This window comes from Notechis scutatus, chromosome Z, assembly GCF_049901735.1.
Source record: "Notechis scutatus isolate UNSWTSFEM ecotype Mainland chromosome Z, rNotScu1.2, whole genome shotgun sequence".
Classification (NCBI taxonomy): domain Eukaryota; kingdom Metazoa; phylum Chordata; class Lepidosauria; order Squamata; family Elapidae; genus Notechis; species Notechis scutatus.
In genome coordinates, this window is record NC_142025.1 from 92,235,251 (window position 1) to 92,261,328 (window position 26,078).

At 40.0% G+C, this 26,078-nt stretch overlaps 1 pseudogene across 1 annotated transcript; it reads right to left on the minus strand.

Annotated features, from left to right (window-relative positions):
* Positions 1 to 301: 301 nt before the first annotated feature.
* Positions 302 to 25,861, minus strand: LOC113419981 (uncharacterized; annotated as a pseudogene). Its single transcript, XR_015745964.1, has 10 exons — positions 25,275 to 25,861; positions 24,634 to 24,808; positions 22,083 to 22,245; positions 10,720 to 10,823; positions 10,574 to 10,611; positions 9,763 to 9,795; positions 9,415 to 9,551; positions 7,238 to 7,414; positions 6,584 to 6,762; positions 302 to 2,108 (listed from the first exon to the last, which is right to left on the minus strand). The product of XR_015745964.1 is annotated as an uncharacterized LOC113419981 (transcript).
* Between the last annotated feature and the right edge of the window lie 217 nt (positions 25,862 to 26,078).

A 26,078-nucleotide genomic window follows, 5' to 3' on the forward strand; every position in this document is an offset into this window, starting at 1 on the left:
ATTTTCTGATGGAAAACACTTTTCAGCTGAATCACCTTCATTTGGCTTTAGCCTCAGAGAAACAAAAATCTCTGTTTTACGGCCATCCCTTCAACCAATTGTAAAGTGAACAATTTTACTTACTCTTCTCATCACCACCACATCCTGCTATGATTGAAAATCTACTCAGTGAATATCACAAGCTTGTATCACATAAAATAAATGAAATGCCTAATTACATAATTTTAGTGAAATGACTAATCAAATACAATAGTTTGAAACATTTGTTTAATCAATTTAAATAGCTATCCCTTTCACAGGACAGCACTTCTGGCAGCATACAATATTGCTAAAACAGTTAATAAATACATTAAAATATAAAAGCCAAACCAAAACGAAGAATAATAGATGAAGGGATGTTAAAAATAACAGAGCCACCTCACTGGTCCATCTACTGCTGGTATCCTGGCCTGCTGGCATAACCAGGTCTTGAGGGACCTCCAGAAACTCCATAGAACAAGGTAAATATTACCTCAGTGTACAGAAGACTCCATAGTAGAAAGAAGCGTGCATAAGTGCACCAATGTGCCTACCGTCCCTGTTCTATTGTTTCTTTTATTTCTCTTATATGTATTCATTTCTTGTATTTACAACTGTTTATCCTTATACCTATTATCTTGTAAGCGATTGACAAATAAATAAATAAAAATAAATAAATAAACAAATAAACAAATAAATAAAATAAAGTTGTCACCCAAGCCCCGCCGCCACCACCACCACCAAATGCAGGTCCCTAGCCAATGGAACCTGTAATATACCCTTGGATCTTGATAGAATAGGCAGATAAAATCAGGAAGAGGCAGTCCCTTAAATAACCCTGTCCCATATCATGAAGGGCTTTAAAGGCCAACTCCAGCACCTTGAAGTGGATCTGAAAACAAACTGGTAACCAATGCAGTTGCAAAGCAAAGGTATAGCATATGTACCACCAGAAACACACATAAGTGCTCACACTGTTGTATTTTACACCAGCCCAAAGTTTGCAGATTCTTTTCAATGGTAGCCCTATATAGAGTGCATTGCACTAGTGTAACTAGGAAATGACTAGAGCATGCGTGGCCATAAATAGGTCTCCCTAATCTAGGAACTGGCACAAGTACTGCACAGTTGTGAAATTATGCAAAGATCCTCCTAACCCCACTGTCACATTGAAGTAGGGAATGGGATGCCTTGATAACAATCATGAATTATGGTTATTTATAAATTTCATGATTCAAAGAAGAAAGCAGAGGGGACATATTGAAGCCTCATTCATCTGAGACAAGGACAAATTAATCTTCCCATTTAGAAAAATATCATTGAGCATATACATATATTACATTGCAATGAGAAGCCAAACTTTGTATTCCATAGTTCCTCAAAATTCCTTGTTAAAGTAAAAATAACAACTTTCAAGTATAAATTATAGTTCAATCAACATATGAATAAATATCAATGTTTCTATGCACTTACAAAAAGGAAATACAGAAATACAGATAGTTGTTCCTCAGTTTTTCCCAAGACTTTTGCAATAACAAAAATACAATTAATTTAGAATCTAACTTTGAACCTGGTCAAGCCTCTTGGCCATGAGGTTACAACTCACATAGATTCAGCATAGTATAGTATAGGACTGAGAATTGTAGGCAATCAGGTGGAAAACTCCGTAAGCTAATATCCACAATTTCTTACTTCTCATTATTTTCCTATAAGGAAATGGGAAACATCAGCCTATCTAAAACTGAAGAGATGTTTTGAACCGCTAAGAACTTTTTTGAAATATTAGTTTTAGTTCACAGTCTGGTTGACCTTTTGCAGTCTCAAAAACATTGCCTTTTTTAGAATCTGTTTTAGTTCTTCCTTCATCCACTTAGAATCTGCAGTGCATACAAGCTGGAGTAAAGAGCAGCCAGTTCTGAGCAGGCATCATTATTCCTCTGGCAAGTGATGGAATTTTCCCCAACTTCTAAACCCATCCCGCAGATTTGCAGCATATCAAGGTTGAGATCAACTTCCTCCTCCATCAGGGAATGGGGAGTGAAACTGCCACCTTCTTCACCAGAAAGAATCCTTTCTGAAGTAACTTCCACCTTTTGAAGTGAAGCAAGAGAAGAATTGAGAGAGAAAAGGAAAATAGGGGGTGGGAGACAGAGATAATAAAAAAACCAATTTACAAACAGCTGGCTAGTCAGAGACAGAGTCAATAGAAACTGCAGCAAGAGTAGTGAGATCTGCTCCTAGTTTTAAATTTTGGATCGGGCAGCTCATTATCACCCATTGCAGTCATGATTATAGTCCAGAATTCCAACTCAGAAACGCTGTGACTGAGGAGAAATGCTGAGATCCTGTTTGGATCTCTTGTACAACAGACTTTTCCAAATAAATGTTTTGGATTGCAACTGGCAACATAATGATCTTTTAAAACATAATTTAAAAACAAAGGAGGCGCATTATAATTATTGGACGAGATTGCACTATCCCAGACAAACCCAGTATATAACCGGAGGGTTCTTGACTTACAACTCCTACCCAAAGAATAGCTGGCAATCATACCTAGGAGAGCTTTTGCTCAACGTCATGCTGTGCACCAGTTATTCCCTTTCCTGGACAGGGAGGTACTCCTGTCAGTCACTCACACCCTTGTCATCTCCCATTTGGACTATTGCAATGCAAACTATATGGGGCTATCCTTGAAAAGTATCCAGAAGCTTGAACTGATATATATTCAGGAGTGGGATTCTACCAGTTTGGACCGGTTCAGGAGAACCAGATGGTAAGTTTTCATCTGGTTCACCAAACCGGTATTTCAACTGACCGGCTGGTCCCACCCACCCCGGCCTTCCCCTCCCAGGAGTCTCCATGCAGCCCATTTTCGAGGCAGGTAAATGCAGGGTCTGCACAGAAGCTCTGGGAGGAGGAAAAATGGGGCTTCTGGAAGTCCAGAAATGGACCTGTTCCTGGCTTCCGGAGAGCCTCCAGAACCTGGGAGGCCATTTTCGCCCTCCCAGAGGCCCCTTCCTCTGGACCCTTGGGAAGGTGAAAAACAGCCTTCCCGGAAATACGAGAAGTCTGGAAATATGCCTGTTTCTGGCTTCCGGTGGGCCTCCAGAGCCTGTGGAGGCTGTTTTCGCCCTCCCAGAGGCCTGGGGGAAGCCTCTGGATCCTTGGGAAGGTGAAAAACTGCCTCCCAGAAGTTCCAGTAGGCCACGCCCACCATGGCCAGGCCCACCCAGCAACCAGGCAGCAAACTGGCTGCTGGGATTTTTGAATTCCACCCCTGTATATACTGTGGCCACATGGGCAATTTTGAGTGACCCAATTTAAAGTGTTAAAACCAGTTTAAACCATTGCAGCCCTACATGGCATAGGGCCAAGAATTAACTTTGCCCCATTAGATCAGTCCACCTTACCCACTGGGTCAGGCAGGGAAAGTTTGTTGCGAACCCCAACAGTTAAAGCATTTTGATTTATTTATTTATTTATATTTATTTGATTTGCCAATTGTTTACAAGATAATAAGTATAAGTATATACATAGTTGTGAATACATGAAATGGGTACATATAAGAAAAATAAAAGAAGAATAAGAGAAACAATAGGACAGGGACGGTAGGCACGATGGTGCGCTTATGCACGCCCCCTACAGACCTCTTAGGAAAGGGGTGAGGTCAATAGTAGACAGTATAAGGTTAAAGTTTTTGGGGTTTGGGGAAGAGACTACAGAGTTGGGTAGAGTATTCCAGACATTGACCACTCTATTGCTGAAGTCGTATTTCCTGATTTGCAGGTTCCAGAAAGAAAACTTTCTTGCCATTGCTCCTGCCCTGTGGAACATTCTTCCTTCAGACATGAGGCAGGCTCCCACCCTCCTGGCCTCAGAAATATTTGGGAATTTGGCTGATGTCTCCCTCCAAGCTCACAGAGGTGACTACAGCCATGAAACTAGTTAATATATTGAAGGCCTCCTCCTGCCTTTTTAACTTTGAATTTTAACCTTTTATCCTAATATAATATTTATTCACAGTTTTATGTCTTTATATTTTGTCTCTATACCTGCAGGGTTCTTCTGTGAGGGAAATGAGCAGTTTCTAAATTCAGTGAATGAGTGAGTGAGTGAGTAAATGAGTGAGCAAATGAATGAATGAATGAATGAATGGGTGAGTGAGGGAGGGAATGGGTGACCTACATTTCATGCTTCCTTTGAGCTTGAGCTAAGGGCAAATAATAACCTATGACTGGATCAGAATCTGCTACTTGGAATTCCATGCAACAAACTGGAGCCTGGGTAAACCAGCTTCTTTTGCCCACCATTTTTTGCTTCTTCATCAGAACTGACAATTTCCAGCCACACTTTTGACTCATTGCTCTCTCAGCAGGAGCTACGGTCCTTTAGAAACACAATAAATGAAAACAATGTTCTGAAAAGGGATTCCAGCATACGGCAGAAGGGCTTCTAGTGACCACAAGGCCTCTAGGATGCCTAGTTCACAAACAGAGCATTTCTCTTTTAACTGAGAATCAATATCTTCCAAGGGATTGGCACATTTCTGCCTAAAGGCATCCCTTTGTAAAACCTCAATGGAGTTCTGAGGAAGAACATCAGTTTTGGCTACCTGCTTCTTTTAGGGATGCATGTTTGGTAGGGGTTTGAAAAAGCATTATATATCACAGCAAGTTTGAAAAAGATTACAGCAAAAAATTAAGATAATAAGAGCTCACCATCTCCATTGGTTTGACCATTGTTTCTTTTCCAATACTTTATGTAAGAGGGGCATCGTCTCATAGTCTAAATCTATTAATGTAAAAACAGAGACAGATATCATTCATACCATGATGTTATCATATGTGAAACTTATCTAAGTTCATTTTTCTTTTTCCTGATACATTTTCTCCACTCCCCTTACAGTTTTTTGTTCTCTCCGGAATATAATTTTTCCCCAAGGCCTCTTTTATTACTTCTTTGTTACTGATTGTAGTTTCTGTTGCAAAATATTGTAGCATTCCTCTTTCTTCACTTTAGACTTGGGATGAGGGAAAGCATTTGTGGGCAAGTAATTTATGAATGTGCTCCGTTCCTCTTGTTTATTAACAAAAATAGTAAGTCAGACTTTCGGATGAGTGAAAAGTCTTATTTTTCAGTGGGCATTCACATAAGTGCATAGTTTGAAAACTTGGTACTGTATTTATTAAAATAATCATAGATCAGTATGTGCCGTGAACCACAAAAATCAGTGGTACAACTGTGCCTTGGCAATTACCGTATATGCCGGCGTATAAGGCGACCCGGCGTATAAGACGACCCCCAACATTTCCACTCAAAATATAGTTTGTTATATACTCGCCCCTCTTCCTTACGCCTTCCACTTTTGCACTTTTTTTTTTTTTTTGAGGCACTTTTGTGCACCGTGGAAAGCGAATCCCGTGAAGCCGAAAGGAGCAGCCAGCCTTCTCCCAGCTCCCAAGGAAGCGAGGCTCGCACCGCCCGAGCTCCGCTGAGGTATCCGGCTGGGGCTGTCAGGAGTTATTACCGCTGGCGCAGCTCCGCGCGGCTCCAGTCCGCGTTGCCTCGGGAAGGGAAAGGCAAAAGGAAGAGCCGCGGCGCTTTGCAATGGCAGCAGCGGCTCCTGGTTTTGCCTTTCCTTCCCGAGGCAATGCGGGACTGGAGCTGCTGCGAGCCGCGCCAGCGGTAACAACTCCTGACAGCCCCAGCCGGATACCTCAGCGGAGCTCGGGCGGTCTGCGAGCCTCGCTTCCTTGGGAGCTGGGAGAAGGCTGGCTGCTCCTTTCGGCTTCACGGGATTCGCTTTCCACGGTGCGCAAAAGTGCCTCAGCCTCATGGCAGCCGCAATGCTTCCCAATTACTATTTGCCGGCGTATAAGATGACCCGGCGTATAAGACGACCCCCCCAATTGGAGGCATGTTTTTCAGGGGAAAAAAGTCGTCTTATACGCCGGCAAATACGGTAGGAGGCTTCAATATGGAATCAACCTAGAGCGATTCCAAAGTCGCTGGCAGTACCATCTACCTGCCTGCCTGCCTGCCTCCATCCATTCATCCATCCACCCATCCATCCATAGCATTGTCTTGAGAGCCAATACAAATAGAACGGTGTTTATCTGTATAAGTGTCCAGATCGTGTTAAAAATTGTTGCCTATTTTATAAATATATTTAGCTAATGGCAGTGGTTATGTGGCAAAGAAACAGCACAACTCTTTGAACCAGGCTGAAAGGATTTTGTTGAAATTCAGGCTGGCAGAGGCAGTTTGGGGGGAGAAAAAAGTATGGCTGTTTCTTCCATATTTAATTTAATTGTTAAAAATCCCTTTCTTCCAGCTTCAGACTTCTCATTTAAAAGATACACATTCTACTGAATTACAATTTATAGATTCAAGTTCTTATATATTACATTAAAACAAATTACTATAAATTGTGCCTGAAGGGCTACAGAAATAATACAGCAGCAACATTCAAATGCCTCATCAAACCATGATTTATTTCTTTATACAAACCATTGTTTTAGAATTTTGGCAACTAGATTGTTTGCCTTGTTTGGGTCCACAGTACCCATATTTCTTTTTTGGCCTGACTCATACTACTTTCCCCAGGGTTGTTCTCAACTTTTTTTTTCACTTTAGTCACAATCTCTTTCCACAAAAAATTCTGCTCATTGTGTAAAGTGGGAAATGAACTGCTAAATTCTGACCCAGGCACAGGCATACTGTCTTGTCCCAAGCAAGATTTATCTTCTCAAAAATTTGAGATTAGGAGTTAAACACTAAAAAGGCTTCCATACAAAGTTTCTTTATTGGATCACAAGGCATCCTCGAGGTATAACTCACAGTTATGTTGAGATTCATCTAATGTCCAATCTTTGCATAGTTGTCTTCATAATGTGAAAATATGATTATCTTCATCCCATAATGATGCAGCAAGGAATTCCAGCATGCTGCTGGGTCCAGGCAAGGAATAGCACAAAGACTTCCCCCAACCCAACTAGAGGTCAATTCAGTGACCAATCAGGATTACAGATGTGTTCACATGACATGAACTACATTTCCCATGAGGCATTAACTACATTTCCCTTGAGGCATTCCCTTAAGGGGGCAGCTCCCAATTCCCAATTAACTATATACTGTTTAACCAGCACACATACCATCCAAGCTTGAGAAAACAAAGAGCACTATGTAACTACAACATCCAAATGATAGTTTCTTGTACCATCTATAGAAGAGCAAAGAAAGTGCACTGGTCCCCAGAGATCTTGGTTTCTCCTCTTTTAGCATCTTGGAAAATCCCTAAGTAAGATAGCAGCATTTCCATTGGAACTTGGAATTCTTCATTCAATGACTCCAAAATGGAGCGATCAGCATTGTCACGTGCCATGGAAAGCTCCAGCTGGTGGAAAAAAATGTAAAGCAGTCAGTCAGTTAGTTAGAGGTGAAATAGAGACTTGCTATATAAAAACACAGTATGGTTATGCCCAGGTGTAGTGATTCAGACCTGACCTCAGCCATGAATTTTTGATAGTTAATTTGGGACCAGTGACTATGTCTTAGTCCAGGCCTGCTCATAAGGATGTTGTAGGAAAAGAATTAGAGGGAGGGAAGCATACATTGTATGTCACCTTGAGCTCCAAGAGAAAAAAAGGATATAAATCTAATAAAGAAATGAGTACATTCACAAATGTTGGGAATAATTATTTCCTGCTATGTAGCATTCAAGGGGTTCTTAAAACATATTTTCTTAGGAGCTAAGAAAATACATTTGGGTAGAAGTAGTCTTGGAGTAAACAAGAAAACGATATGCAGCTAAACAGGAAGTTGGAGCAAAGGGATAGCACTGGTCTTAGACTAAACATTCAAGCAGAAATTAAACTGGACAGGATTTCACACACAATAATCTACAGAATCAGTAAAAAAAAAAAAAAAAAACCTTGAGAAGACCTGAAATAATGGAATGGACTGTGCCACTTCATATGGCATGATGAGGGATCCTGTCCTTCCCTGTGTAAAAATGGTCCCACAAATTTAAAAAAAAAAAAAAGAATAAACTTAGCAGGGAGAGTTTTTATCTACATCCTTTCTCCCTGTTTCACAATTAGTAGTGATATGCAGGATTTATTTATGTATCTGATTTTCCAATTCATAATCATATTGATGGATTTATTTATTTATGTATCTTATCTTAATAACATCCTAATCAATCAACTGTGTGTAAGCAATATATATATATATATATATATATATATATATATATATATATATATATATATATATATATATATATATATATATATGTGTGTGTGTGTGTGTGTGTGTGTGTGTGTGTGTGTGTGTGTGTATGTATGGTATTCAGCTTTGTTCAGGTATTTTCCCACGTCATTATAGTTGTGCTTTTAAAGTTGTAGCAACGTTTCGGCAGAATCTCATCTGCCATCATCAGGCTTCTGTATTGTGTTCATCTGTGAGTCAGACTTTTACACTGTATATATTATGAATATATATCATATATATTCCATACATGAAAACCCACCTTTTTCAAAACAGAATAATATAATTAAACATGATTCTTCAGTTACCATCAATTCGCTTAAAAAGGAGTTTTTAGGATATTTTGGAAGAGCCAGACTGGGGGAGCACAATCTACAATCTAGGGGAAAGTCTACTTTCTGGCTTGCATTTAGGTTACTTGACATCAGCAACTACAACTAGCAATAAAAATTCATGAAAAAATGTCTATTTGTGGAGACGTCTTTCTGACCTTAGAGGGAGGCTGATTTATAACAACAGAAGGATGAAATTGTATCTCCTACCCATGTCCAAAAACGGTACAGACCACATACTTGTTTCAAATATGACCACATCATTCTGCTGTGTGTACAGCTCTTGGGATATTGCCCTCCTTGGGTAACTTCCCCCAAATATGTTAAGTATTTTCAGAGCATCATCCAGCCATCTGTAACTGATGTAAAGCTCCTTCTCATTATTGTTATTTTAACCCAATGGCTGGATGAATGGAAGATGCTCATGGCAAAATGACCTAAACAGTCTTCCAAATGTGCAGGAATTAGATTTTGCAGACTACCTAAGAATTGTGACATCTCTACTCTCAACACATCTGAAAGACATGTGGTTGTAGCAATCTGCTTCAATGTTAGGAAAGAGGTGGAAGGGATGACTTACATAAGGAGAAGGGATGCAGAAACAAAAGGATGAGAGTAGTTGTTGTAGGAAAAGTAGGAGGAGGAGGGATTATTACAAAATATTCACCTGATTGAGTTATTTATAATAATGATAAAGGCAAGGTACAAGTCTAATAAATAAATCCATATTTGCAGAGGATGATACAGCACAAGTGAAAAGTTCTAAGCCGTCAAACCAAAAGAAGGAACCTACCATGGATCATACAGTGGAAACATTTCTGTTCTGCACAAAAATCTCAAAGGATTCCAAAAGATTCTTCTTCAAAGGCTGGGTCTGGCGCAACAGTGGCTCCTATGCTTCCTTAACTGCATCTTGCACTTGCTGGACATCTAAAGATTATTGGTTTGGTTAAGATTATGAGCAGCATCATTTCAATTGAATTTTTAGTTTTTAAAAAAACAGAACATTTTGTACAACTGCTGTGATCCATATTGTTGGATGTCTGTGTACTACCTAATTGGCACATCTGATGGAGAATCACTACTGATCTTATGGAAGAGATCAAACCCAAGAGTGAATCAAAACTCAGTCATAACTTGCCTGTGAGTGAAGATCCCAGTTCACTCTGGAACGCTAAAATGAAAAGAGGAAAATATATATTAGATTGAAATGAAGCAGAAGAAGAAACAGAAGTATTCTTTCTTTGGAAGAGGTGAAGGAAGAGGAACATTAGGAGACATAGTTTACTCAATGTTATTTTTTTATTGACTCAGGTCCAAAAGATTAAAAATCTCCAAGCTTCAACCCATGTATGGAGAAGGTTCATTGATATAGTATTGCATACCATTTGGAAATTCAACAGATACATATAAAATACCTGTAGTTATCCTGTACAAAGAGACATAAATTAGATAGTGAACCTGTGATTTTCCATATGCTGGTAAACTACAACTCCCAGAAATTCCTTATAGCATGGTCCATAATTGGAAGTGCTAGGAATTATAGTTTAGCAACATTTGGAGGGACGTTAATGTCTCAAGATGAAAGAAAGAAAAATAAAATATAATGTTCAATATAAAGTTCATCTCTTATATACTTGTGATGACACAAGTATAAGCCTTTTGACATTACTTCACAGTTTAATTAATTAGGCTAGCTACAGATACCTATGTAGAAGGCCATAGTTTTCTTATTCTTAAAATACATTGTCTCTCTTTAACTGGGCACTGCTGAGCAATTATGAAGCTGTAGTGCCATACTTCTATCTTGTCTATCCTGTTTGTTTATTGATATTTATTTGCTTGTCTATCTTGTTTATTTATTTATTTGCTTAAGTTGTTCTACAAACAACTATGCTTTTTCTAATTTTCATATACACATTTTTTTTTGAAAGCATAGATATTAAACATACCGTCATAAGTGAGTGAGGGATCCAACATTGTTTGAAACCTCTGGTTGAGATAAACTACCGGAAAACAAAAATGCAAAGAAATTAGAAAGAACAGAAAGATGCCTGACTCTTAGAATTGGCAAACAAATCAGCCCAAGATTTTTCACTCACCAGAGTCTTCTTCACAGATTTGGAGTTTCTCAACTCCATATGCCATCACTGTACCAAAAGGAATTAGCATGGACTTATTTTTCATTGTCTTGTGCAGGCCCTGGAGAGTTGAGCACAGGAGGTTAAGAATCATCTCATCCTAGACCAAGTCACAGATTGTGAAGGAAGCAAGCTAGCAATCCACTGGCATTGTCATCATCTCACAGAAAACAGGCAGTGATGATTCCCCACTCTAGTGATCAGTCATAAGTTGTCTAATTGGAAACTCATAGCCCTAAGTTTACCAAATTGAGACAAAAGGGTTCTGCCAAAGATCATGGGAATGCAACCCACGCACCTAGTTTTTCAGCTATGGCCAGTCACAAACCCCTTTCATCTAAACCAGTGGTTCTCAACCTTCCTAATGCCGCAACCCTTTAATACAGTTCCTCATGTTGTGGTGACCCCCAACCATAAAATTATTTTCGTTGCTACTTCATAACTGTAATTTTGCTACTGTTATGAATCGTAATGTAAATAATATATAACAATAGCTTTAATAATACAAAAGATGATACATGGCATAGTTCAGTCAATACAGTTCATAAAAGTTTCCTATGATTTACCATTCTGTGTTGTTTTTTTACATATCTGTTACTATCACAAGCTATTCACATCAACCACAGCTGAACGTAAAAAGACCGATCAGTATCCAGATTAAGTTCCCATGGTACAGATATTTTTTTGCAGTAGTTGATGATTTTACAGTACATGATTTTACATTTACCCAGTAATTATAATTCATGAAGTGTCGTTTTGCCTCCAATACTGCTGCTTTCAACACAGCAGCTGCTTTCTACACAATAGCTGCTCTCTACACATGTATGGCTGGTCCGCATAAGTACATTATGATGCCAACCCTGCCACATACACCTGTATTTGTACGAGGTGTATGTGATGGGGTTGGCCTGATGCCGGGTACTCATATGTGGGCGTATCTGCATGTGGGCGGACCCGCCTGGAGACGGATAGAAGAGCGGTGACTCGGTTCCTAAGACCATTGAAAATATGTGTTTTCCGATGGTCTTAGGCAACCCCTGTGAAAGGGTCGATTGACCCCCAAAGGGGTCACAACCCATAGGTTGAGAACCGCTGATCTAAACGTAAGGAGTAAACACTAGTCCTCTTCCAGCAGACCTCATCATGTTCACTTTGAAATACAATGAAATAAATGAAAATAAATTCCATTTACTTTATTCAGTGCACCTGCTTATGATATGTACTTTTCCAAAATCTTCTTTCCTGCAAGTCTACTCTGTGTACATACATGAAAAATAAAGCTACAATATACTGTTATACAAGCACAGTAATCTTTCTGCTGTGAATTTTTATGCTTTCCCTTTGCCTACTCCTTACATTTCAGTCTGCCACATTATTGATTGTGCTTTAGTGATACAATACCATTACACACTCCCAACAGCTTTCAATTAAGGGCTTCCCTCTATGCTATAAGGTGGGGCATTATATTTATTTATTTATTTATTTATTTATTTGATTTGCCAATTGTTTACAAGATAATAAGTATAAGTGTATACATAGTTGTGAATACATGAAATGGGTACATATAAGAAAAATAAAAGAATAAGAGAAACAATAGGACAGGGACGGTAGGCACGTTGGTGCGCTTTATGCACGCCCCTACAGACCTCTTAGGAAAGGGGTGAGGTCAATAGTAGACAGTCTAAGGTTAAAGTTTTTGGGGTTTGGGGAAGAGACTACAGAGTCGGGTAGAGTATTCCAGACATTGACCACTCTATTGCTGAAGTCGTATTTCCTGCAATCAAGTTTGGTGCGGTTTACTTTGAGTTTGTATCTATTGTGTGCTCTTGTGTTGTTATGGTTGAAGCTGAAGTATTCATTGACAGGTAGGACATTGCAATGTATGATTTTATATACCATGCTTAAGTCAGACCGAAGACGGCGTAATTCAAGGTTTTCTAGTTCTAGAATTTCAAGTCTGGTGGCATAAGGTATTCTACAACGAGTAGAAGAGTGGAGAACTCTTCTTGTGAAATATTTCTGGACTTTCTCAATTGTGTTAATATCAGATACGTAATGAGGGTTCCAGACTGATGAACTGTATTCGAGTATTGGTCTAGCAAATGTTTTGTATGCTCTGGTTAGTAGTGTGATATTACCAGAGAAAAAGCTACGTAGGATTAGGTTAACAACTCTTAATGCCTTTTTGGCTATGTAGTTGCAGTGGGCTCTAGCACTTAGATCATTAGAGGTGAGTATTCCAAGGTCCTTTACAGAGCTTGGGTCATCAACAAGATCTTGGCTATTCAGCTTGTATTTTATTTTCTGATTTTTTTTGCCAATATGTAGGACAGAGCATTTATTTGTTGAGATTTGAAGTTGCCATTTGTTTGACCATTCAGATACATAGTCAAGATCTTTTTGTAGGGTAGCAGTATTGTCTGTGGTATTGAACAGCTTTACATCATCAGCGAAGAGAACGCAATTGCTCTTAATATGATCACAGAGGTCGTTTATATAGAGTATGAAGAGAGTTGGTCCTAGAACACTGCCCTGGGGGACACCACTATTGACAGGTACTGGATTTGATAGGACGCTCCCATTTTGACCATTTTTTGTCTGTTTGACAGGAATGCTTCTATCCAGTTATTCAGTTGTCCAGAGATACCATAGGATTTTATTTTTAGGAGTAGTTTGTCGTGTACCACTGAATCAAGGGCTTTACAGAAGTCTATGTAGATTGCGTCTATTGCTTTGCCTTGGTCGAGTTGTGTCGTCCATATGTTTTTGCAGTGTAAGAGTTGCAGATTACAGGATAGTTTTTTCTGAAACCAAATTGTTTATTGGAGAGTAGGTTGTTTGTCTCTAAGTGGAGGATGATGGATTGGTTAATAATTGATTCCATGACTTTACAGGTGACGCAGCATAAGGAGATTGGCCTGTAATTTTCAACTAGGCTTGGGTCTCCCTTTTTGAAGATGGGGATGACTGTGGCTTGTGACCATAGGTTAGGCAAGGAGCTGGTCCTGAAAGATTTTTCAAAGATTATGCTTAGAGGTTTGGCTATGGCAGTGGATAGCTTTCTTAAGAAGTAGGCACATATTCCATCTGGTCCAATAGATAGAGATGGTTTTAGATTGCGTAGTGATTTTTTAACATTGTCTTCTGTGAAATCGATATGTATTAGATCATTGTTGTTATCTGTGGTACGGCTAGGAAATACTGGGCATGATCCATTGCTGTTTACAAATACTGAGCCGAAGAATGTGTTAAAGAGGTTGGCTTTAATGGTGTCATCGTTGCAGTCTTTACCATCAGGTCCTATCAAGGAGGGATGGACCTTGAGTCTTTTAGTTTGTTGTTTACAAAATTGTAAAAAGCAGGTGGAATTGGTGCTTAGAAGGTTTTCCTCTTGTTTAATGTGATAATTGGTGCATTCGGTCTTTATCTGGTGGCATAAATTTTTGTATCGGTTTTTGAAATTGGCAACGTGACCAGATTTGTTTTTCCGCCAGAGTGATCTCTTTTTGGATTGAAGTTTCCTTATTGATATGGGTAATCTGCTTTTTGTTTTGTTTTGGGAGTTGTTGTTGGAACATATAGTTTGATGACTCTTTGACTTCAAGTAAAAAATATGTTGTAATGGTCTTCAACGGTATTGCATCTAGTGAATAGAGATTGCCAATCAAGGGATGAGAGATCGTTGTCTATAAGATCATAGTTGCCTTTTTGAAGTTATAATTGGGGATTACATCATTGTGGTGATTTTTGTGTGGACGTATGTTGAGACAAAAGTCAATCATATTGTGGTCACTACTGGAAAAGGGTTCTTTAGTTTGTATTCCGTAAATTAAATTCAAACTATTGCAGAAGATGAGATCGAGGCAGTTGTTTAGTCTAGTATTGTTGGTTACTAGTTGTTCCAGTCCCAGATTTGTAATAGCATTGTAGAAGGTTGTGTGTATGATTTCAGTTGTACAATCATTTAGGGTCCAGTCAATATGAGGCAGATTGAAATCACCAAGGATAAAAGGGTATGGGCAGGATGCAGCCCATGTTAGTAATGTATTTAGCTTATTTACATGTTCGATGTCATAATCAGGTGCTCTGTAACATAGTAAGAATCGAATTGTGATATTTAAGGATAGTTCACAGATGATGGTTTCAGGAAGGGCAAGCTCCTGGGTAACTTGGATATTTTTTAGATGTAAGGATTTTTTATAGAATATAGCAACACCACCTCCTTGACGATTTTCACAATCTGATCGGTAAACATGATAGTCTCTTACTGTGGTAATGGAGTCGGGGAGAGATGCATTGAGCCATGTTTCACAGACAAATATAATGTCGAAGTTAGCCATATTTAGGAGGATGAGAAATTTAGGTATTTTATTCACGAGGCTTCTTGCATTGAGTAGTTTGCATTTAAGGCCAGCAGTAGTTGGAATTGAGGTAGTTGGGGGCGTGCGTGCCTAGTCTTGGGTGATGGTGGATGGGTTGAGGTAGGGTTGTGGTTGAGGGTAATAGCTGAGTATTGGGTTGCGTGGCTTACTTTTGATACAGTCAGCATGGTAGTCAATGTATAGGTCGTTCTCTCCATTGTCTAGACGGTTTTTGAGTTCGATCACGGAGTACACGGGAGCGGGCACGTTGCTGTATGGTTAGGTCAGGGCGGCAACGGAGGTTCTTATGGTTGGTGTTGGTTTTGGCAAGTGAGTTTATAGTATAAATGAATTTACGTTTGCTTGATTCATTTTGCAAATGACCCTGCACAAGCGTGGGGCCACAGAGCCGTCTCTATTTTTGAGCTCTCGGTCGATGCGGAAATGTCAAGTATTTCATCAGCGGAGATGGTTGATGCTTGATAATCTCTGATGATGTTTCGGACAGTTGTGATGTCATCATTGACATTGATGTCTTCTAGACCAAATAAGATGGCGTTTGGACGTTTCCGTTCACGCTCAACGGCTTCTCTGATGAGGATTGGGATATCAATATTTGTCTGGGTTGTGTTTATTTGTGGATTGGGTTTTGGATTGGATTGTGGTTGTTGGGTAGAGATGTGGTTTGTAGCTATTGGATGTTCAGGTTTTTGCGTTGTGTCTTTTTTTTTCAAGGTTGGATATTCTTTCTTTTACGGCGTCCAGGGATGCTACTATGGTGTTGAGGGATGTTTTAATGGTTTCGATGGTAGGGGATGTTTCAATGGTTTCGATGGTATCATCTTTTTCAGACAGATCCACTTTGGGTCTGCATAATTTGCAGAAATATGGAAACTCATTGGATGATTCTAGGTATTGAATCATTTGCTCAGGTAATCCCAAGCAGTCATGATGAGCGTATTTTTTACAGAGAACATTTGATGGAGTTTTCATTATCCTTTAGATTTTTGTAGCATTTAAGGCATGTGCAGGAGTCTTGTGGTTCATTGATGGGGATTATCTTTTCTTTAGGTTGTGGTTTGGCATAGGATTTTCTTTTTGGCATGGTAGGATTGTTAAAATAGTACGTTGATTGAATTAATTAAAGGAACAATTTTGGGTAATCTATATAGCCAATATTACATCAAACAATCAATTGCAGTAATCTCTCAGGTCAGATAATATTCCTGAGCAACAATCAGCCTGATCAATTAATTACTCTAATCACTAATCAATTAATTACATTAATCATTAATCACACTGTTCATTTAAATTCACTAAATCAATGATTTTGCTATTCAATTAAATTACATGAATTTTGATCTTTTAAACTAGTCAGTAATCACACTATTTGCACTAAACACTCTAATCACATTAATCAATTAAAAACAATAAATCAATTAAACCATTAATAAAATATTTTATAGAAATTGATTTTCTAATCGTTGATATAGGTGATGAGGTAGAAAAGTTGTAAGTTTTGAGGTAATGAGGTAGTATTAAGAGTCTGCAAGGAACGGGTTGTTTTACTGGCAGCTGGATGAGAGGAATTTATTGCTCTTTGAATAGCAGATCGCTATTACTCTGTAAACAGGAAGTTGTAACACAATGTTCCAAGGATTTTTATCCGAGTGAAGGAAAGATTGAACAGCTCACAGGAAACTATTTGTTTTTGTTTTCCCTTGATGAATGAGATTTCTGGGCCCCTCCTAGTTAACTGAATACACTTTCAAAGTTTGTTGCTTTTAAGAGAAAGAGGCACGTCTTGCACTGGTAAATTCAAACAGTTTATATTTTTACTGTGTAGACTCAGATTTGTATTGAGCATTCACTCCTGGCTTTAATATACCTCTGCTTCTATCACTCCTGGAGTCCGGATTAGCAATTTGGAGAGGAGGAAAGAGGGAAGAGGGAAATGGGGGCGGCAGGGAGGAGGCAGTCTGCTTCACACCCTAGCTGCAAACTTCTGGAGACAGTCTCACAGCTCCCAGTGCTCACCTCCCTGCAAGGATGGGATGAATCTCACCGACTCCAAAGATGATCGTTCTCTGGGCTCTCACCGACTCCAAAGATTATCGTTCTCTGGGCTGGGTCACTCCTGGGAAAGGTCAGATTCTCACTCAGCAGTCGAGGGGAAAACTCTCGAAGTCGAGGGAAAAGCCACAGTTGGAGCGCTCTCGCTCAGCGATCCTCCCGGCCGGCGCTCCTCGGGCTTTGCCCAAGAAATCCATATATATATGGATCTTTGGTTATTCGGGTTTTCTCCCGCGTAAGAATGGAAGTATTTAGGTGGGGGGGTGTTCTCATTGGTTGGGGGTTTGGCTGTGTTCTGATTGGTAGAAATGAATATTAGAAATGAACTTCACACAAAAAGATTTCTCCTAGACCAAAACAACAAAGATCTCCTCACACTTCACCTCAGACTCAGCAACAAGATTCACCCCTTACTTTGGGACAAATCCAAACAACTCGCTGTCTGGAGAGCCGAAACACAGACCACCCTCAAGACAGACACACACACCAACAAACTCAGAAAACTACAACAACGCCAGAAACCAACTCCTCCCCCCTCACAGCCACACATGAAACAAACAGTGCACAACATCTCAGACAAGATCCTCACCGAAGCCTAAACCAAGGTCCTTTCAAAAGGATTCAACTTTGCTGTCGCTCCCAAACACATCCCCACAGAAACCATCATATGCGGAGTTGAAACCAGCCTGACCAAAACCAACCCTGATGATGCTAATAGAATCAGACTCGAAATCACCAACATCCTCTGCACTAGCAAACCACCCAAAAGCAACTTATCCAAAGAAGAACAAACTGCACTACGTAACCTGAAAGAAGACACCAGCATAATAATCCTACCAGCAGACAAGGGCAACGCGACAGTGGTTATGAACACATCTGACTACCAAACCAAGTTAACCAACCTACTCCTAGACCCCACATACAAACCCCTAAAGACAGACCCCACCACCTACCTAGAAAAAACCACCAGATCCAAAATAAAAGCCTCCCCCATCAGTGAAGAAATCCAGCAAAGAATCATACCCAGAGAGATATCATCCAGATGCCCTAAGCTCTATGATCTCCCCAAGATACACAAAGAAGGAACTCCACTTAGACCAATAGTCAGCTCCACAGGCTCACCTCTACAAAACCTAGCCAAATTTCTCGCCAAACAACTACAGCCCTATGCAGAATCCATCAACTCACATGTAAGAAACTCATTCCAGTTCATCGAGATCATAAGGAAACAAAACTTACAACCCAGCGACTTACTAGTGAGCTTCGATGTCATATCCCTCTTCACCCAAGTGCAAATAAAAGAAGCCTTGACAGCCATCCAAAACAAATACAACCCACCCCCCAGCACATCCTAGATCTGACCAACCACTGTCTATCCAATACACACTTCACCTACAACGGACAAAAATACAAACAAATAGAAGGAGCACCCATGGGATCACCCCTCTCACCTGTCATCGCAAACCTCTACATGGAACACTTTGAAACACAAGCTCTAGAAAAATATGATCACAAACCCAAACTCTGGCTCAGATACGTAGATGACACCTTCATAATCTGGCCACACGGGAAAAAAAAACTGAACAACTTCCTCACACACCTCAACAGCCTACACCCCAAAATACAATTCACCATGGAAACAGAAGCTAACAATCAACTTCCCTTCCTAGATGTCTTGGTATACAAAAAACCCAATGGCTCCCTAGGACACACCATCTACCAGAAGAAAACGCATACAAACCGCTATCTACATGCACTCTCACACCACCACCCAGCACAGATCAATTCCGTAGCTGAGACACTCATCTCCAGAACAAAATGCTTAGCTGATGAACAACACCTAAAAACCGAACTAAATACTCTCACCAACGTACTAACAGCCAATGGATTCCAAAGAAAGAAGATTACCCACCTAATCCAAAAAGAAACCCCAACCAAAATCCAAGACAGAGAACAAGAGAATGGCAAAGCCCTCCTCCCATATATAAAAGGCACTACAGACAAAATCAGTAAGATCCTCCAAAAACACAACATTAAAACAGCATTCTGCACAAACAGAAAAATATCCACCATCCTAAGAAACCCTAAAGACAAAATCGAGTTAGAAAACCAAGGAGTATACGAAATCCCTTGCACCGCCTGCCCCACCACATACATTGGACAAACTAACAAAAGAATAAGTGCACGCGTTGAAGAACATAAGAACTCAATCAAAAAGAAGAACCGACCTCTTCCCTGGTCCAACACCTCAAAGCCACAGGACATGAGATTGACTTTAAAAATACCAGAACTATCGCCAAAACCGAACACTTCAACAACAGAATAATCAGAGAAGCCATAGAGATAGAAAAACGCCCACACAGCATGAATAAAAGAGATGACACCTCCCACTTACCAGCCATTTGGAAACCCGCCCTCATGAACAGACGAGTACCTAACATGATGAATGACACCAGACCCACACCCACGAGGGCCACACAAGATGCCACCACCACACTTCCACGTAAAAAGCAGACTCACACCCACACAGAAGATGAGACATGACCACAGACCAGAAGCCGCACTGCAGCTGCATCACTACCCACTTCAAACCCATCTGAGCCATACATGAAGTGAACTGACCCCCACCATGAAGATGCAGCACGACCACGAACTCGAAAGCCAAACAGCAAGATCACAGCTCACCAGCTCAAATCCCCCAGTAACTAAGACCAACCTGAGCACAACCAAGCCCCCACCTGAACAGAACACACCTCCAGCCAATCAGAACATGGCCAACCCCCAACCAATCAGAACACAACCAAACCCCCAACCAATGAGAACACCCCCCACCCAATCAGAACACAGCCAAGCCCCCACCCAATCAAGTCACACCCCCACTAGCAGTTAAAAGGAAGAAGCAGCTGCAAGCTCACATCACTCTGAGAAGCACAGAGCTGAAGACAGAAGCCTGAAGATGATGAATGAGACTTCATCGAAACGTTGCCTAAATACTTCCATTCTTACGCTGGAGAGAAAACCCGAATAACCAAAGATCCACATACAAATACCCGCGAGAACCTCAGAAAACACACACACACACACACACACATATATATATATATGTTTTCTGAGGTTCTCGCGGGTATTTGTATGTGGATCTTTGGTTATTCGGGTTTTCTCCCACGTAAGATCCCGCGTAAGATTCTCCCGCGTAAGATTGGAAGTATCTAGGCAACGTTTCAATGAAGTCTCATTCATCATCTTCAGGCTTCTGTCTTCAGCTCTGTGCTTCTGAGTGATTAAGTATTTTATCTTTTTCATAGGAATAAGCACAAACTAAACATCTCTGATCAAAACATGAGCTCAGCCTGTAGGGCCTCTATGACTGCCACCAAATTTAATTTTAAATGTGAGATTAGGAGGAAAATGGTTTATTTAAGATGTAACAGTTTAACAGGTTGATCTTGAAAATCTAAGGAAGGTTAAGCCTAGATTAGTAGTTGGACAGGAGATCAGCAGGAATTTCAAGGACTGTAAAAAAAGTTTTTAAAAAAAATCAAGTGAAAGGCTTTAGCAAGCCACTTCCACCCAGTGGCCAAAGCAAAGCAATATATAACCTATTCCTATATAGATGAATATTAAGCTTCATTTGAGCAAAACTTTTAGAATAGCATATGACTTGTTTTTTTAAAAAAACTTGGCTTTTCTGTTTTTAGGAGCATGGTCTTGACATGCTATTGAAAATCCAAAAATGGCTTCTGGTACTACATGTGTGTGTGTGTGTGTGTATAGATAGATAGATAGATAGATAGATGATAGATAGATAGATAGATAGATAGATAGATAGATAGATAGATAGATAGATAGATAGATAGATAATAGATAGATAGATAGATAGATAGATAGATAGATGATAGATAGATAGATAGATAGATAGATAGATAGATAGATAGATAGATAGATAGATAGATCGATCTTTGGTTATTTGGGTTTTCTCAGCGTAAGATTGGAGAGTATCTGAGCAACGTTTCTGGTGAAGTCTCATTCATCATCTTCAGGCTTGTGTTTTGGCTCTGTGCTTCTCAGAGCTTACTCTGAGAGCACAGAGCCGAAGACACAAGCCTGAAGATGATGAATGAGACTTCATCAAACATTGCCTAGATACTTCCAATCTTATGCGGGAGAAAACCCAAATAACCAAAGATCTATCTATCTATCTATCTATCTATCTATCTATCTATCTATCTATCTATCTACACACACACACACACACACACACACACACACACACACACACACACATGTAGTACCAGAAGCCACTTTTGATTTTCAATAGCATGTCAAGACCATGCTCCTAAAAACAGAAAAGCCAAGTTTTTTAAAAACAAGTCATATGCTATTCTAAAAGTTTTGCTCAAATGAAGCTTAATATTCATCTATATAGGAATAGGTTATATATTGCTTTGCTTTGGCCACTGGGTGGAAGTGGCTTGCTAAAGCCTTTCACTTGATTTTTTTTAAAAACTTTTTTTACAGTCCTTGAAATTCCTGCTGATCTCCTGTCCAACTACTAATCTAATCTATTAACCTTCCTTAGATTTTCAAGATCAACCTGTTAAACTGTTACATCTTAAATAAACCATTTTCCTCCTAATCTCACATTTAAAATTAAGTTTGGTGGCAGTCATAGAGGCCCTACAGGCTGAGCTCATGTTTTGATCAGAGAGGTTTAGTTTGTGCTTATTCCTATGAAAAAGATAAAATACTTAATCAGCAAACCCACTACTGTTGGTCGGCAATCAACTCCTCCTTAAGGAACGATTCTGTGATGCTTTTAGCCATTAACCCATTTGTTTAAAGAGCAAGAAACAGCAAAGAGATGAAGCCAAAAATGATAACCATACCTGGATTTTAAGTATGTTCACTGCAGAAACTTTCCCCTTGCCACCTGCCTGGACAGACTCTTCAATGAGAAAGGGCTCCGTTATTTCCAAAACCTCTGTCACAATGTACAAATGGAGTTTAGGGTAGATTTGCTGAACAACGCTGGGAGAGAAATCTCTCTTCCTAGAAACAAAATGCAAGAAGGTTACAGCTGCAGTTCTTACAATGAAGTTAGATTTCTGGAACTTCTCATGATATTCCTGAAAACTATTCTATACTGGGGAAAACCCAAGGCTTCAAAAGAAATCCTTCCACCTAGGCTAGAACTGGCCTCAAGCATTTTACTATTTGCAGTAATGGGTGTAGTAGATTAGATTAGATTAGATTAGATTAGATTAACAGAGTTGGAAGGGACCTTGTAGGTCATCTAGTTCAACCCCCTGCCCAAGCAGGACATCCTACACCATTTCTGACAAATGGCAGTCCAATCTCTTCTTGAAAGTCTCAAGTGATGACACTCCCACAACTTCCGAGGGCAAGCTGTTCCATAGGTTGATTGTTCTCACTGTCAGAAAATTTCTCCTTATTTCCAAGTTAAATCTCTCCTTGTTCAGTTTCCATCCATTATTTCTTGCCTGGCCTACAGGTGCTTTAGAAAATAGCTTGACCCCTTCCTCTCTGTGGCAGCCCCTCAAATATTGGAAGACTACTATGATGTCTCTCCTGGTCCTTCTCTTCACTAGACTAGCCAAGCCCAGTTCCTGTAACCGTTCTTCATATGTTTTAGTCTCTAATCCCCTAATCATCCTGGTTGCTCTTCTCTGCAGTTTTTCTAGAGCCTCAACATCTTTTTTATAGTCTGGTGACCAAAACTGGATGCAGTACTCTAGGTGTGGTCTTACTAAGGCTTTGTAGAGTGGTATTAGTACCTCACTTGATCTTGATTGTATCCCTCTGTTAATGCAATTTAGGACTGCATTGGGTTTTTTGGCTGCCACTGCACACTGCCGGTTCATATTTAGTTGTCCACTAAGACTCCAAGATCCCTCTCACAGTTACTGCTATTAAGCCTGGTTTTGCCCAATTCTTTCTACAATGAACCACCCCATTTTAGATGATTCCCTAAAAGAAACAAGCTGGAGTTGAAGGCCAGCTCCATGTTTAACCCTGTCCTCTATTCCTTCCATTTCCCAATTCCTTTATCTAAGAGGAATGGCATTACTGGACAGCAGAAACAGTTTTCAGCAGATTGAGATCAGTACAGAAATGCTTGAACTGCCAGAAAGAAGGTGACTCGGAAGGGTGAGAGGTGAGAACCCTCTGCCTTAAGCAGAGAGAAAATTTAAAAAGGGACACAGCAGGGCTCTAAATTAAGATCAAAGCACAATTTCTCTGCCATTCCCTTCCCTAAGTAGAAAGACTTTTAAAGACTTATTGCTCTACATAACAGAATCCTTTCTCCCCCACCAGGGGTGGGATTCCAATTTTTAACAATAAGTTCGTGGGCGTGGCTTAGGTGGTGGGCATGGCTTGGTGGTCATGTGACTGGATGGACATGGCTTGGTGGTCATGTTATTGGCTGGGTGTGGCCAACTCAATATCACTCACATCGAGTCACGCATCTCCTCACCTGGCCTCTCATGACTGTGGGGATGCTGCAACAGTCCTAAGTGTGAAAAATGGTCATAAGTCACTTTTTTCAGTGCCATTGTAACTTTGAATGGTCACTCCACACAAGCAAAGTACCAGCAAAGGAGGGGGGAAAACTCCGGAGACATTCCAGAGACAGAAAGTCTAGTCCTGCCAAGAATGTAATAAGGGTTAAAGGAGAAGCAGTTTCTGTAAGCAACACCAGAATGTTTCCTTCCTGCCTTCCTTACAGGATTAGCCAGTAATTTTTTCTAACAACCAGTTCTCTGAACTGCTTAGAATGTTAACAACCAGTTCTAGAGGATAGGTGCGAACTGGTAGAATCCCACCCCTGCACCCACCCCCTGCACCCTATTTTCAACAAGCTGCATTATTAAGTCCTGGAAGCTAGGACCTTAAATCTGAGAGAATTGTCAAAACTTCCCATTTTCTTTTCTGAATCTTCCCATCACCTGCGTCCACAGAGATACTGTGGGAAATAGCCTTGACTGATCTTCACTGAGTTTCTTCTATATACAATGGGGGCTTTGATGTGTTTTTTAGACAGGCTATTCAAATGAAAATCCAGATGATGAAGCCCTCCCACAAGTTAGCATGAACGTTATACACCAGTACTTTCACCTGAATGAGCCTCAAGAGATTTAAGAGAGTTCTGCCAGAGCACCACTCATTTCACTGCAATCCATACAGTCTTCAAATGCATTGCAGCAGACGGGTCAAAGCCATTTATTTATCCCTTTCTTCAGCTTTTAATAATACCTAAATTCAGTTGCCCCTTTGTGCTTCATGGTTGGATTATGAATGTTTTTGAGACATTTTTTTTCATGTACAATTCTCAGGAAAGCTACCTAGTCAGTAATTAGCTCCTATTATTCCATTCTTGTCACATCCTTGGGTAATAATAAGCAAAGCCATATTCACCACAACTCTCCTGAGTCCACATAGGTTTTTTGGAGATGTACTGGAGAGGCATTCAAGCAAGCTAAGGCCAATCCACCAACATCTACTTCTGTAGACCGCATCTTAAAGTTCAGCTGTCCTCCAGATTTGTGGCATGTATTAGCAGAAAACAAAAGTGGCTCAGAATGTTTCAGCTCTAAAAAAAATGAAAGCAAGCAAAATACAATGCTCAAAATGCAGTCTAATTGTTTTAACATGGTGAAACCCACTGGAGCAAAGCTAATACATTTTTCCTCTTTTTTGTATGCTCGGATTCCTTCCAAATAAGAAATAACCCCAATTCACTGAATTCATATATATAAACTGATTTTAGTTCATGCAAATTGCACTGAATCTTGCCACTGTGATTTGTAAATCCAGATTTATGTTTTAGCACAATATTTTCATGTAGGATTAAATCTGAATCAGGGAAATTACTGCAAAGGATTTGTCTTCACATCAAAAGAGGAATCTACACAGACTATACAAAATCTGTGAGCCTGATGCACAATTTGGGTGTGAGAGACCTTTATGTTTCTCCTTTGGCCCTAGGGCTCCCAGAAAACTGTCCAGGCAGAGTTTATCCAGAATGATCTCTATGAATTAACTTGAACAAGAAATACCTATTTCCGTTATTGCTTCTTCTTGGAGTATGTCTGTCAGTTTGAAAGAGACTGGGGAATATTTCCTACTGTTCCAAGGCCATCTAGATGGCTTTTTAGTCACCAAAGAGAGAAGTTGAAAGCCATCATTTTGTGCCAGGCTGCTCACAGGAATCAGTTTCCCATCAGAATCCATTTCTTGGGTAAGTTGCTTGGCCAGTTTTTTAAACATTTCCCCCCACCAATGGACAAATGGGGCAGAAATGGTATTGGCAAGGAGCTCTCAAACAACCTGAAAGAAGGGACAAAAGAAATTATCACCACCACCAACAACAACCCGAATCAATGCATAGCAGGATGAAGTCACCTTCATTGAGTAGATCATAATCTACCACCCTCGTCTAGTACAAATTGATAGATTTATTTCCCATTGTAAGGCTGAATCAGAAGAGTTAGCCCAAAGTCACCCAACTAACTTCTGATACACCCACACAAGTTTTCAAACCATATTAGTAGAGTTCAGGAGGAGGTGATTGCTTCACAATTAAAAGAATGCACGGGAAAACTCCAATATAGCTGTGAACAAGTCAATTCTAAAGGAGGGAGGACAGGGGTGGGACTCAATTTTTTTAACAACCAGTTCTGTGGGTGTGGCTTAGTTGGTGGGCATGGCTTGGTGGTCATGTGACTATCTGGGCATGGCCAAGTCAACATCATTCACATTGAGGCATGCATCTCCTCGCCTGGCCTCTTATGACAGTGGGGATGCTGCAAGAGTCGTAAGTGTGAAAAATGGCCATAAGTCACTTTTTTCAGTGCCATTGT